Raw genomic sequence first — 14,905 nt, 5'->3', positions numbered from 1 at the left:
CACCTTGCGGATTCCACTATTAAGAAACATATGGGAAGAATTAATGATGTTCTTATTGTTGAAAATAGGAATTATGTGCCCGTAGATTTTATCGTTCTTGATATAGATTGCAATCCTTCATGTCCTATTATTCTTGGTAGACCTTTCCTTAGAACGATTGGTGCAATTATTGATATGAAGGAAGGAAATATTAGATTCCAATTTCCGTTAAGGAAAGGCATGGAACAATTTCCTAGAAAGAAAATTAAATTACCTTATGAATCTATTATGAGAGTCACTTATGGATTGCCTACCAAAGATGGCAATACCTAGATCTATCCTTGCTTTCTATGCCTAGCTAGGGGCGTTAAACGATAGCGCTTGTTGCGAGGCAACCCAATTTTATTTGTATTCCTTAATTTTTGCTCATGTTTAGTAATAATTAATTTATATAGCCTCTGTTTTGGTTGTGTTTTTGTGTTTAATTTGTTTGTGCCAAGTAGAACCGTTGGGAAGACTTGGGGAAAGTCTTGTTAATCTTGCTGTAAAAAACAGAAACTTTAGCGCTCACGAGAACTTCTGCCATTTTTATTTGAAAAGTTCTATTTAGTTAATTCTTTTTGCAGATGATTAATAGATAAATTCCTCACGTCCAGCAATTTATTTTAGAATTGTTGGGGTTCCAGATCTAGCGCTAGCTACAGATTACTACAGACTATTCTGTTTTTGACAGATTCTGTTTTTCGTGTGTTGTTTGCTTATTTTGATGAACCTATGTGTCGTGGGTTTGTCACGGCAGATGTCCTTGTGAAAGGACTTAGTCGTGGATCCATCGCTACGGGTTAGCTTTAAGGGGTTAAACCAGACAAAGGGACACGGGGAATTTTATACTAGTTCGGCCCCTTCGAGGAAGGTAAAAGCCTACGTCTAGTTGTGATTGGTATTGCTAGGGTTTCGAAGGCCAGGGAGCGAATCCGCTTTGTCTGGCTCTCGAGTTGTTGTTTGTTGTCCTGAACCGCTGTCGGGTCGTCCCCTTATATACATGGGCGGCGCCCGTCGGTTTACAGAGTCCCGAGACCGGCTCATAAACGTGTCCGGTTCGGTCTCCACTCTTTCTATCTTGCAATACAAGTTTCATACAAATGCCGGTTCACGGCTATGGGCCTCAAACCGGTTCTGGGCCCTGGACCTTTCCTCTTCTGTCTACATGGGCTTCCAGCATAATCAACTACGGATGAAGTTAACACGGCCTTCCCTGGCCGGTTTACGCCCAGTAGTAATATCCCCAACATTAGGCCCCAGATTGATTTGAATAGGTTCATGTCAATCCTTATTAAAAACTTCGTCTTCAATATCTTCTCATAATTTTGTAAACCGTCGTGACATCATCTTCTTGGATCGTGGTAAACTGTCATGATGTCACCTGTTTAAAAACTGTGTATGACACATCTTCATTAATGGGTCTCCGACAATCGAGGCGACAGCTCCGCCTTACTTCCAATTTTCTGGCCCCTCGATTTTCGCGCCTGACACTTATCCCTTGCCTTTATAAATAGGACCGAGGGGTCATTTTCACCTTTTCTCCCTCGTGCCTCTTCGCGTCATCTTCCTTGCGCTGCTCAGCCTCTGGAGCTCCGCCGCCACCGTCGACCGTCGCCTCTGCTCCGACCCTGGCCACTGCATCACCCTGAACGCACCAGAGTACTGCGGCGCCTTTCCGCTTCCTCACCAGCTCCGGTAAGTTCTCTGCTTTTTTCACCACAGATCTGTTCTAGGGTTTCGACATTTTTCGCAGTTCTTCCGAAGTTCATCAGTGCTTCAGTGCTGTTCTTCCCTGTTCTGCCTTTAGTATGTAGATGGACACTTCGTGCTTTGACGTATCCCTTGCCGTAGCTAACCTACCTTTGTCATCACAAATCCTTATGCGCAAAGAACTGATCTAGTCCTTCATAAATTGCTTCAGTTCTGCACCTCTTCTAGATCCAATTATTTTTGCTTTTCTATCTTATCTTAGATCCAAAAAATTTATATGTCACTGTGAGATCTGTTTCTATGTTCCTGTGAGATCCGTTTCTCCTTGCACCAATATAGGCGGTTTAACCTTGTATAAGCAGTCTATGCCATTAGCCCTCTGATAAACCGGAGGAGCATTTTACCTTCATAATTATGCTCCGGTTTAACAGTGCCTGAGTAATCATGTGCTAGTATTACCTTTTTCTCTGATTGCATTAGTCTCCGGTTTATACCATTTCACATATCAGTATGTTTCTTACTCCCTTGTCTCTTGCATATAATCATGCGTAATTTATAAACCAGCCTTTCATTTTCAGCTTGTTTGCTTCGCAATGGCCAAACAATTCATTGCCTGCAACTGGGCTCGTTCCCGGGTTACTGAGACTCAGTTGAATGAGACGGTTAGCATCGGCTCCCTGCCTAAGAAAACTGAGATCAAATGGCGAGTTCCAGGAACAGAAAATCCTCCAACCCCAAGGCAGGGCGAGGTGGTGGTCTTTGTTGACCATATAGGTCGTGGCTTCAAACCGCCAGGGTCAAAGTTTTATCAAGATGTGCTTGCCAGTTTCCAACTTCATCCACAAGATATTGGTCCCAACTCGGTTTCCAACTTATGCAACTTCCAGGTCTTCTGTGAAGTATATTTACAAGAAGAACCAACTGCAGAACTGTTCTGGGATTTCTTTCACTTAAACCGGCGCACAGAGTTTGTAAATGGCCCGAACACAGAACTTGGTGGTGTTTCGATTCAAAAGCAAAAAGAAGTTGAATTTCCTCATGCCAAACATCATAGCCACCCAAAGGAATGGAACCAAACATGGTTTTATTGCAGAGACACTTCCCCTGAAGACAAAAATCCCCTGCCCGGCTTTCGTGACCACAGACTATCCAATACTCACCCCATGCCTCAACGCCTGAGCTCTTCAGAAAGGGCAAAATACGCTCCTCAACTCGCCAAACTCCGGGCCTTTATGGCAAACAGTTTAACAGGCGTGGACTTTGTGCGCTATTGGATATCCTGGAGTATCTTGCCGCTAAGCCGGCGTCCCGGTTTAATGTGTGAATATACCAGTGAGGTTGACGACCCTCAGCGCCATTGCAACATCCAATTATCTGAGGAAGAAGTCACTGAAGGTGTAAAGAAGATTCTGAATGAGTCAGAACTGATATGTAGTCAAACCGGTCCGAGTCCCTTCTATGCCAAGAACAAACCGCCTGTTGTAAGCATTATACTTCTTCTTCATCTCTAATATATTTAACTTATGCAACCTGTAACCCTTCTTCTTTATATGTAGGGTGATGACCCCTTCTGGAAAAGGAAAACCGTAGAGAAAGCGGCAAAACCGACTGGAGATAAAGCGGTCAAGCCATCCCGCCCAAATACCAAAGCCGTAAAACGGACGTCAAAAGGGAAAACGGCTGACCGGATTAATATGGAGCTTGATGATGATACTGATGATCCAGAAGTTGAGGTAGAACTTGACTCACTTGGCTCTCTTTTCATGCATCTCATTAACAATGATCTTCCTTAGGAGGACGCAGAAGCTAGTCAAGCTGATGACGTAGAGGTAATTACCCTTTCCTCCGGTTCATACTCTATGCCAACACAAAAAACTCGCCAAGCAGTCCGGAAAGTAAGCTTTTCTCATCCTCTTGCTCACTTGGATCCAACATTTATTTTGAAGACTCAACAACATGAAGCTCGCCGGACAACCCGGCACAGTGGCCAACAGGTCACTTCAGCCGGTTTACCTGACACTACAGTTCGGAAGCGCCGGTCTGAGGTCTCTCCTACTTCTGACCATTCTTACCCCAAGGCAGGTTATTTCAGACAGCCTCTTAATCCATCCGATTCAAATTATCAGGTGACACCTCCTTCATCTTCTGGTGAATCGACAGCAACTCAACTCCCCCCTTTGAAAACTGTGGTCGGGTGAGTTGTAAAAACCTTTCCTTTCAATGCGCCATAAATCCTTTGAATAGGATGTTAATCCTCTTTTATTCTGTTTGCAGGGCTAAAGCCAGACCCAGCAAGAAAGCTCGGGTCACCAATATGCCAGAAGACCCTGTCGCCGAAGAAGAAGAACCAAGAGGTGAACCGGAACAGACTAGTGAACCGAAAGGTCTCCATCCTGAAGCTTCTTTTGATGATCCACCCCTTGAAGGCCAACATACCGACGAGCCAACAGATGCTGAGCCTGCCGCACCCGATACTGAACCGGCAGAGCCAAACCGGGCTAGTCCGGTGAAAGACACTAAAATTCCAGCATCATCCACCAAAAATCCTGAAGGCCAAGGTGATGATGTTATTATTACTGGCATAGGCCACAGCTCTCCTGGCCATCCCGTCATTTTAGCTCAGCACAGCACCAAAGAAGAGCAAGCTATGCTCATCTTAACGCTGATGAGCTTCATTTTGGCTTCTTGAACTGTCTGCACTCAAACCGGGATTATGAAGCCAGTTTGGTGAACTTGATGAAAGAGCGATATGAGGTAAATTCCTCTCCCTTTGTATATTGATTTATAGCGGAAACACTATCCCAAGTAGCCCCCAAGGGCCGTTTTATGATTGTTAATCACAAACCGGTTCTTTGTAATACTTTAAACATCTCATAATTGATCCTTGCAATGGCAGGTCGCTAATAATAGATAAGACTTATCTTGAAAAAATTAGATAACTTTCTGCAGCATAGCCCCCAAAGGCCGGTTTAACTTGGCAAGTTAATCCGTTTTTTAATCCACACATCCATTTTAGAACAGACGCACATTAGCCCCCAAGTGTCAAGGATAATGCTTGCATTGTTCTGGAGACTTGTATAAAGTGTAGTACTTGAGAGCAAATAGACATTAGCCCCCAAGTGTCAAGGATAATGCTTGCATTGTTCTGGAGACTTGTATAAAGTGTAGTACTTGAGAGCAAATAGACATTAGCCCCCAAGTATGAAGTGCATAACTTTGTTAAATGCTTTGTACTTTAGCACAGATATATGCTGTTTGTTTAACATACCTTCAACGTTGCAGGTTGAACTGAGAAACAAAGATGCCCGAAATTCTGATTTGCAAGAAAATGTGAAGTCACAACAAGCCGAGGCTGCAAAAGCCAAAGAGGAGTTGACCCAGGCCCTGGCCGGAATGGAAAAGCTAAAAGAAACCTTCAACCAAGAACGTGCTGAATGGGAAACCGAGAAATCCGGTTTAACAAAAAGAGTTGTAGACGCCGAGGCAGCCCTGAAGCCAGTGGTTGAAGAACTAGATGGCTTGAAACGCCAAATCAATGCTATGACCTCTGCTATCTTTGGTAAGTGTCTGCTTATGTATGTTGTGCCAGTCGATGAATCTTATAACTGACCAAAATGTTGATAAAATCTTTGGTAGGCACCCGGATCGCTCATCTTGGTACATATATGCGGATGAAGCTCAAAGCGGCATATACCTTGGTTGAACAGCTATACTCTGGGTCTCAACGGGTTATTAGCACAGCAGCTTATAACAAACCGGCTCCAACTTTGATTAAGGAAACCCTTGAGAAGCTGGGCATGTTACCAGCCCGTATTGCCGAGTTGAAGAGAGCAGCTGCCAGAGCAGGAGCTTTAACCGCCCTTATTCGAGCCAAAGCTTGGATTCCAGACCTTGAAGCAGAGGATATCATCAAAGGATACCCAGGCATTAAGGAAGACGGTTCAAGCTTCAACAATGATGATCTTCGGCGACTGACCAAACAGATGCGGCCAGCAGCCAGCAAGTTGGCTGATGATACCGATTTGTCCCATTTTCAACCGTTTTATGATGCATAAGGGAAAAGACAGCCAGCCGACATCCATGAAGTCGAAGAACTTGTGCCTCCGATTCGTAAGCACACTTTCGCTCCTGATATTAACCCTTCCAATCTTATCCATGAGGAAGCAGTGTTTCAAGCGTTAACTGGAATCGATTGGTCAACGGCTGATTTCCAGCGTCTGGGGAGGGATGAAGAAGTGCCAACACCAACTGACCCTCAATCGTCAAACCGTCGCAATGAAGAGTCCTGATCCGGTCGCCGGTTTATATGGCTACTATGAAAAACAATGATACTGTTTGAGCCGCTTTGAAGCTTCATGTAATAGGATAGTTGAAACTTCCATTTATCTGCCATGCCATCGAGCATGTTTCGTAATACTTGTGACAATCTGTTCCGCCCTTTGGGATATATTTATGCATAACCCATGATGAATTGCGTTCCTGGGTACAACAGCTTAAAAGTATCTAGCGGTTTACCGCTAGACGTGTCATGATGTCCAAGAAGTATATAGTACCTAGATGAATAATCAAGTGTTTGTACAAAAAGTAATGTATAGAACATACCTCATTGGTTGACCAAACATGTATACGGCAAAGGTGTTAATACCAATCCGAAATGTTGATAACTCCATCTTCATAATACCGGTCTATATATTAAACCGGACTGGGATAACCACCAGATTTTCTTTATAACACTGGCGATTTAGTCAAACCAGATTGGGTTAATGAACACCGGTTTATAATTAATCATGTGCCCACAACTTGTAGTTGAGAAGCAATCCGGGTCAAGGTCGCCGGTTTATCAAAAAATACTTATGATTTTCAACAAATAAAAGTCAAACAGGAAAATTTGCAAGGCTTTTTACGAGCTGCCAGGCTCCAAATCGAGGCTTTTCATGGGCTGCCAGGCCTCTGAGTTAAACCATTTAACAAAGCCTTTTAAGATGGGCCTCCAATTAACCAATCATCGTTTTAACTGTGACAAGTTCAGGGTCTGTAAAAGATTGACTTGTCAAACGTTTGATGGGTCATACCAGGATTACCTGGAAAGGAGTGGCTTACTTGATGAAGGCAGGTTAACCCGAGTTTTTAGGTGAATACACCAGGCTTCCAAACCGTGGCTTGATAGCCAATTACGAGGGTCCTTTCAAACTCTTTGTTGCTTTGCAAAAAGAGCCCCCAAGTAACTTTGTGAGCGATGCTCAGTGTGTGCCCATGTTTGAGTCTGTACTGTGTACAACACTCTCTTTGGCTCCACAAATTTTTCCCTTTGTGGCTTAAATGCCTATCAAGAGGTGTAGCTATGGTGTGAGGACAACCAAGCCCCCTAGTGATATCCCTTCGTGGTTTAAAAACCGATCAAGAGGTGTAGCTGTAGTTCAAATATGACCAAGCCCCCTAGTGATTTTCTTTGTATCTATGCAGCTGCTAAAGCCGGATTAACAAAAACTCCGCTTTGTCAGTTAACTTGTAAAAGCACACAGAGGATATAAAAAGAACAGATACCCCGCTTAAAAACGGAGGCTCCGGTTTATTATATGATATATACACTGTCATAAATATGTACAGATGAAGAGCCTATGGCTTCAAGTATAGTAAGGCCGAAGGAGAGCTATGTTCCATGGCCGCTTGGTCTCCTCCTCCGATTGACGTGAGTCTTTATGCTCTCGAACATCAATGAGGTAGTAAGATCCGTTGTGCAGATTTTTGCTGACCACAAAGGGTCCTTCCCAGGGTGGGGATAATTTGTGCATATCAGTCTGATCCTGGATGAGCCGGAGCACCAAATCACCTTCTTGAAAGGTTCTGGTTTTAACCCGGCGGTTGTGATAACGTCGGAGATCTTGTTGATAAATCGCCAATCGTGCTGCTGCAAGATCACGCTCTTCATCCAACAGGTCCAGTGAATCCTGACGTGCTTTCTCATTATCAGCTTCAACATAAGCTGCCACACGGGGCGAGTCGTGATGGATGTCACTAGGAAGAACCGCCTCCGCTCCATAATGAAGGAAATATGCCCTAGAGGCAATAATAAAGTTATTATTTATTTCCTTATTTCATGATAAATGTTTATTATTCATGCTAGAATTGTATTAATCAGAAACATAATACATGTGTGAATACATAGACAAACAGAGTGTCACTAGTATGCCTCTACTTGACTAGCTCGTTAATCAAAGATGGTTATGTTTCCTAACCATGAACAGTGTTGTTATTTGATTAACGAGGTCACATCATTAGTTGAATGATCTGATTGACATGACCCATTCCATTAGCTTAGCACCCGATCGTTTAGTATGTTGCTATTGCTTCCTTCATGACTTATACATGTTCCTATGACTATGAGATTATGCAACTCCCGTTTGCCGGAGGAACACTTTGTGTGCTACCAAACGTCACAACGTAACTGGGTGATTATAAAGGAGCTCTACAGGTGTCTCCAAAGGTAAATGTTGGGTTGGCGTATTTCGAGATTAGGATTTGTCACTCCGATTGTCGGAGAGGTATCTCTGGGCCCTCTCGGTAATACACATCACATAAGCCTTGCAAGCATTACAATTAATATGTTAGTTGTGAGATGATGTATTACGGAACGAGTAAAGAGACTTGCCGGTAACGATATTGAACTAGGTATTGGATACCGACGATCGAATCTCGGGCAAGTAACATACCGATGACAAAGGGAACAACGTATGTTGTTATGCGCTCTGACCGATAAAGATCTTCGTAGAATATGTAAGAGCCAATATGGGCATCCAGGTCCCGCTATTGGTTATTGACCGGAGACGTGTCGCGGTCATGTCTACATTGTTCTCGAACCCGTAGGGTCCGCACGCTTAAGGTTATGATGACAGTTATATTATGAGTTTATGCATTTTGATGTACCGAAGGTTGTTCGGAGTCCCGGATGTGATCACGGACATGACGAGGAGTCTCGAAATGGTCGAGACATAAAGATTGATATATTGGAAGCCTATGTTTGGATATCGGAAGTGTTCCGGGTGAAATCGGGATTTTACCGGGTTACCGGGAGGTTACCGGAACCCCCCGGGAGCCATATGGGCCTTCATGGGCCTTAGTGGAAAGGAGAAAGGGGCAGACCAAGGTGGCTGCGCACCTCCCCCCTCCCCTAGTCCTATTAGGACTAGGAGAAGGTGGCCGGCCCCCCTCTCTCCCTTTCCCCCTTTGGGAATCCTACTTGGAATAGGATTGGGGGGAGTCATACTCCCGGAAGGAGTAGGACTCCTCCTGCGCCCTCCTCCTTGGCCGGCGCCCCCCTCCCCCTTGGCTCCTTTATATACTGAGGCAGAGGCACCCCAGAAACACACAAGTTGATCCACGTGATCTATTCCTTAGCCGTGTGCGGTGCCCCCTGCCACCATATTCCTCGATAATACTGTAGCGGAGTTTAGGCGAAGCCCTGCTGCTGTAGTTCATCAAGATCGTCACCACGCCATCGTGCTGACGGAACTCTTCCCCGACACTTTGCTGGATCGGAGTCCGGGGATCGTCATCGAGCTGAACGTGTGCTCGAACTCGGAGGTGCCGTAGTTTCGGTGCTTGATCGGTTGGATCGTGAAGACGTACGACTACTTCCACTACGTCGTGTCAGCGCTTCCGCAGTCGGTCTGCGTTGGGTACGTAGACAATACTCTCCCCTCTCGTTTCTATGCATCACATGATCTTGCGTGTGCGTAGGAATTTTTTTGAAATTACTACGAAACCCAACAGTGGTATCAGAGCCTAGGTTATTTATGTTGATGTTATATGCACGAGTAGAACAGAAGTGAGTTGTGGATAATACAAGTCATACTGCCTACCAGCATGTCATACTTTGGTTCGGCGGCATTGTTGGACGAGACGACCCGGACCAACCTTACACGTACGCTTACGCGAGACCAGTTCCCTCGACGTGCTTTGCACATAGATGGCTTGCGGGCGACTGTCTCTCCAACTTTAGTTGAACCGAGTGTGGCTACGCCCGGTCCTTGCGAAGGTTAAAACGGAGTCTATTTGACAAACTATCGTTGTGGTTTTGATGCGTAGGTGAGATTGGTTCTTACTTAAGCCCGTAGCAGCCATGTAAAACTTGCAACAAAAAAAGTAGAGGACGTCTAACTTGTTTTTGCAGGGCATGTTGTGATGTGATATGGTCAAGGCATGATGCTGAATTTTATTGTATGAGATGATCATGTTTTGTAACCGAGTTATCGGCAACTGGCAGGAGCCATATGGTTGTCGCTTTATTGTATGCAATGCAATCGCGATGTAATGCTTTACTTTATTACTAAACGGTAGTGATAATCGTGGAAGCATAAGATTGGCGAGACGACAACGATGCTACGATGGAGATCAAGGTGTCGCGCTGGTGACGATGGTGATCATGACGGTGCTTCGGAGATGGAGATCACAAGCACAAGAAGACGGCCATATCATATCACTTATATTGATTGCATGTGATGTTTATCTTTTTATGCATCTTATCTTGCTTTGATTGACGGTAGCATTATAAGATGAGACCTCACTAAATTTTCAAGAAGTGTTCTCCCTGAGTATGCACCGTTGCCAAAGTTCGTCGTGCCCAGACACCACGTGATGATCGGGTGTGATAAGCTCTACGTCCATCTACAACGGGTGCAAGCCAGTTTTGCACACGCGGAATACTCAGGTTAAACTTGACGAGCCTAGCATATGCAGATATGGCCTCGGAACACGGAGACCGAAAGGTCGAGCGTGAATCATATAGTAGATATGATCAACATAGTGATGTTCACCATTGAAAACTACTCCATCTCACGTGATGATCGGTTATGGTTTAGTTGATATGGATCACGTAATCACTTAGAAGATTAGAGGGATGTCTATCTAAGTGGGAGTTCTTAAGTAATATGATTAAATTGAACTTAAATTTATCATGAACTTAGTCCTGGTAGTATTTTGCAAATTATGTTGTAGATCAATAGCTTGCGTTGTTGCTTTCATATATTTATTTTTGATATGTTCCTAGAGAAAAATTGTGTTGAAAGATGTTAGTAGCAATGATGCGGATTGGATCCGTGATCTGAGGTTTATCCTCATTGCTGCACAGAAGAATTATGTCCTTGATGCACCGCTAGGTGACGGGCCTATTGCAGGAGCAGATGCAGACGTTATGAACGTTTGGCTAGCTCAATATGATGACTACTTGATAGTTTAGTGCACCATGCTTAACAGCTTAGAATCGGGACTTCAAAGACGTTTTGAACGTCATGGAGCATATGAGATGTTCCAGGAGTTGAAGTTAATATTTCAAGCAAATACCCGAGTTGAGAGACATAAAGTCTCCAACAAGTTCTATAGCCAAAAGATGGAGGAGAATCGCTCAACTAGTGAGCATGTGCTCAGATTGCCTGAGTACTACAATCGCTTCAATCAAGTGGGAGTTAATCTTCCAGATAAGATAGTGATTGACAGAATTCTCTAGTCACCATCACCAAGTTAGTAGAACTTCGTGATGAACTATGATATGCAAGGGATAACGGAAACGATTCCCAAGCTCTTCGTAATGCAGAAATTAATGAAGGTAGAAATCGAGAAAAACATCAAGTGTTGATGGTAGACAAGACCACTAGTTTCAAGAAAAGGGCAGAGGGAAGAAGGGGAACTTCAAAAAGAACAGCAAGCAAGTTGCTGCTCAAAGTGAAGAAGCCCAAGTCTGATCCTAAGCCTGAGACTAAGTGCTTCTACTGCAAAGGGACTGGTCACTGGAAGCGGAACTACCCCAAGTGATTGGCAGATAAGAAGGATGGCAAAGTGAACATAAGTATATTTGATATACATGTTATTGATGTGTACTTTACTAGTGTTTATAGAAACCCCTCAGTATTTGATACTAGTTCAGTTGCTAAGATTAGTAACTTGAAACGGGAGTTGCAGAATAAACAGAGACTAGTTAAAGGGGAAGTGACGATGTGTGTTGGAAGTGGTTCCAAGATTGATATGATCATCATTGCACACTCCCTATACTTTCGGGATTAGTGTTGAACCTGAATAAGTGTTATTTGGTGTTTGCGTTGAGCATAAATATGATTTGATCATGTTTATTGTAATACGGTTATTCATTTAAGTAAGAGAATAAATTGTTGTTCTGTTTACATGAATAAAACCTTATATGGTTACACACTCAATGAAAATAGTTTGTTGGATCTCGATCGTGGTGATACACATAATCATAATATTGAAACCAAAAGATGCAAAGTTAATAATGATAGTGCAACTTATTTGTAGCACTGCCGTTTAGGTCATATTGGTGTAAAGCGCATGAAGAAACTCCATGCTGATGGGATTTTGGAATCACTTGATTATGAATCACTTGATGCTTGCGAACCATGCCTTTTGGGCAAGATGACTAAAGTGCCGTTCTCCGGAACAATGAAGCAAGCAACAGATTTGTTGAAGATCATACATACTAATGTATGTGGTCCGATGAATATTAAGGCTTGCAGCAGGTATCATTATTTTCTGACCTTCACAGATGATTTGAGCAGATATGGGGATATCTACTTGATGAAACATAAGTCTGAAACATTTGAACAGTTCAAAGAATTTCAGAGTGAAGTGAAAAATCATCGTAACAAGAAAATAAAGTTTCTACGATCTGATCGTAGAGAAGAGTATTTGAGTTACGAGTTTGGTCTTCGGTTAAAACAATGTGGAATAGTTTCACAAACTCATGCCACATGGAACACCACAGCATAATGGTGTGTCCGAACGTCATAACCGTACTTTATTGGATATAGTGCAATCTATGATGTCTCTTACCGATCTACCACTATCATTTTGGGGTTATGCATTAGAGACAGTTGCATTCACGTTAAATAGGGCACCATCTAAATCCGTTGAGACGACACCATATGAACTATGGTTTGGCAAGAAACCTAAGCTGTCGTTTCTTAAAGTTTGGGACTGCGATGCTTATGTGAAAAAGTTTCAACATGATAAGCTCGAACCCAAATCGGAGAAATATGTCTTCATAGGATACCCAAAGGAGACTGTTGGGTACACCTTCTATCACAAATCCGAAGGCAAGACTTTTGTTGCTAAATTCGGAGTTTTTCTAGAGAAGGAGTTTCTCTCGAAAGAAGTGAGTGGGAGGAAAGTAGAAATTGATAAGGTAATTGTACCTTCTCCCTTATTGGAAAGTAGTTCATCACAAAAATCTGTTCTTGTGACTACTACACCAATTAGTAAGGAAGCTAATGATGATGATCATGTAACTTCAGATCAAGTTACTACCGAATCTCGTAGGTAAACCAGAGTGAGATCTGCACCAGAGTGGTACGGTAATCCTGTTCTGGAAGTCATGCTACTAGATCATGATGAACCTACGAACTATGAAGAAGCGATGGTGAGCCCAGATTCCGCAAAGTGGCTTGAAGCCATGAAATCTGAGATGGGATCCATGTATGAGAACAAAGTATGGACTTTGGTTGACTTGTCCGATGATCGGCAAGCAATTGAGAATAAATGGATCTTCAAGAGGAAGACGGACGCTGATAGTAGTGTTACTATCTACAAAGCTAGAATTGTCGCAAAAGGTTTTCGACAAGTTCAAGGTGTTGACTACGATGAGAGTTTCTCACTCGTATCTATGCTTAAGTCTGTCCGAATCATGTTAGCAATTGCCGCGTTTTATGAAATCTGGCAAATGGATAAACAAAACTGCATTCCTTAATGGATTTAATAAAGAAGAGTTGTATACGATGCAACTAGAAGGTTTTGTCGATCCGAAAGGTGCTAACAAAATGTGCAAACTCCAGCGATCCATCTGTGGACTGGTGCAAGCATCTCGGAGTTGGAATATACGCTTTGATGAGTTGATCAAAGCATATAGTTTTATACAGACTTGCGGTGAAGCCTGTATTTACAAGAAAGTGAGTGGGAGCACTACAACATTTCTGATAAGTATATGTGAATGACATATTGTTGATCGGAAATAATGTAGAATTATTCTGTAAAGCATAAAAGGAGTGTTTGAAAGGAGTTTTTCAAAGAAAGACTTCGGTGAAGCTGCTTACATATTGAGCTTCAAGATCTATAGAGATAGATCAAGACGCTTGATAAGTTTTTTCAATGAGTACATACCTTGACAAGATTTTGAAGTAGTTCAAAATGGAACAGTCAAAGAAAGAGTTCTTGCCTGTGTTACAAGGTGTGAAGTTGAGTAAGACTCAAAGCCCGACCACGGCAGAAAATAGAAAGAGAATGAAAGTCATTCCCTATGCCTCAGTCATAGGTTCTATAAAGTATGCCATGCTGTATACCAGATTTATTGTATGCCCTACCACTGAGTTTGGCAAGGGAGTACAATAGTGATCTAGGAGTAGATCACTGGACAGCGGTCAAAATTGTCCTTAGTGGAATAAGGATATGTTTCTCGATTATGGAAGTGAAAAAAAGGGTTCGTCGTAAAGGGTTACGCCGATGCAAGTTTGACACTAATCTAGGTGACTCTAAGTCTCAGTCTAGATACATATTGAAAGTGGGAGCAATTAGCTAGAGTAGCTCCATGCAGAGCATTGTTGACATAGAAATTTGCAAAATACATGCGGATCTGAATGTGGCAGACCCGTTGACTAAGATTCTCTCACAAGCAAAACATGATCACACCTTAGTACTCCTTGGGTGTTAATCACATAGCGATGTGAACTAGATTACTGAATCTAGTAAACCCTTTGGGTGTTGGTCACATAGCGATGTGAACTATGGGTGTTAATCACATGATGATGTGAACTATCGATGTTAATCACATGGTGATGTGATCTAGATTATTGACTCTAGTGCAAGTGGGAGACTGAAGGAAATATGCCCTAGAGGCAATAATAAAGTTATTATTTATTTCCTTATTTCATGATAAATGTTTATTATTCATGCTAGAATTGTATTAATCGGAAACATAATACATGTGTGAATACATAGACAAACAGAGTGTCACTAGTATGCCTCTACTTGACTAGCTCGTTAATCAAAGATGGTTATGTTTCCTAACCATGAACAAAGTGTTGTTATTTGATTAACGAGGTCACATCATTAGTTGAATGATCTGATTGACATGACCCATTCCATTAGCTTAGCACCCGATCGTTTAGTATGTTGC

Source organism: Triticum urartu, chromosome 5, assembly GCF_003073215.2.
Source record: "Triticum urartu cultivar G1812 chromosome 5, Tu2.1, whole genome shotgun sequence".
NCBI classification, from domain to species: domain Eukaryota; kingdom Viridiplantae; phylum Streptophyta; class Magnoliopsida; order Poales; family Poaceae; genus Triticum; species Triticum urartu.
Note: the sequence above shows the minus strand (reverse complement) of the source record.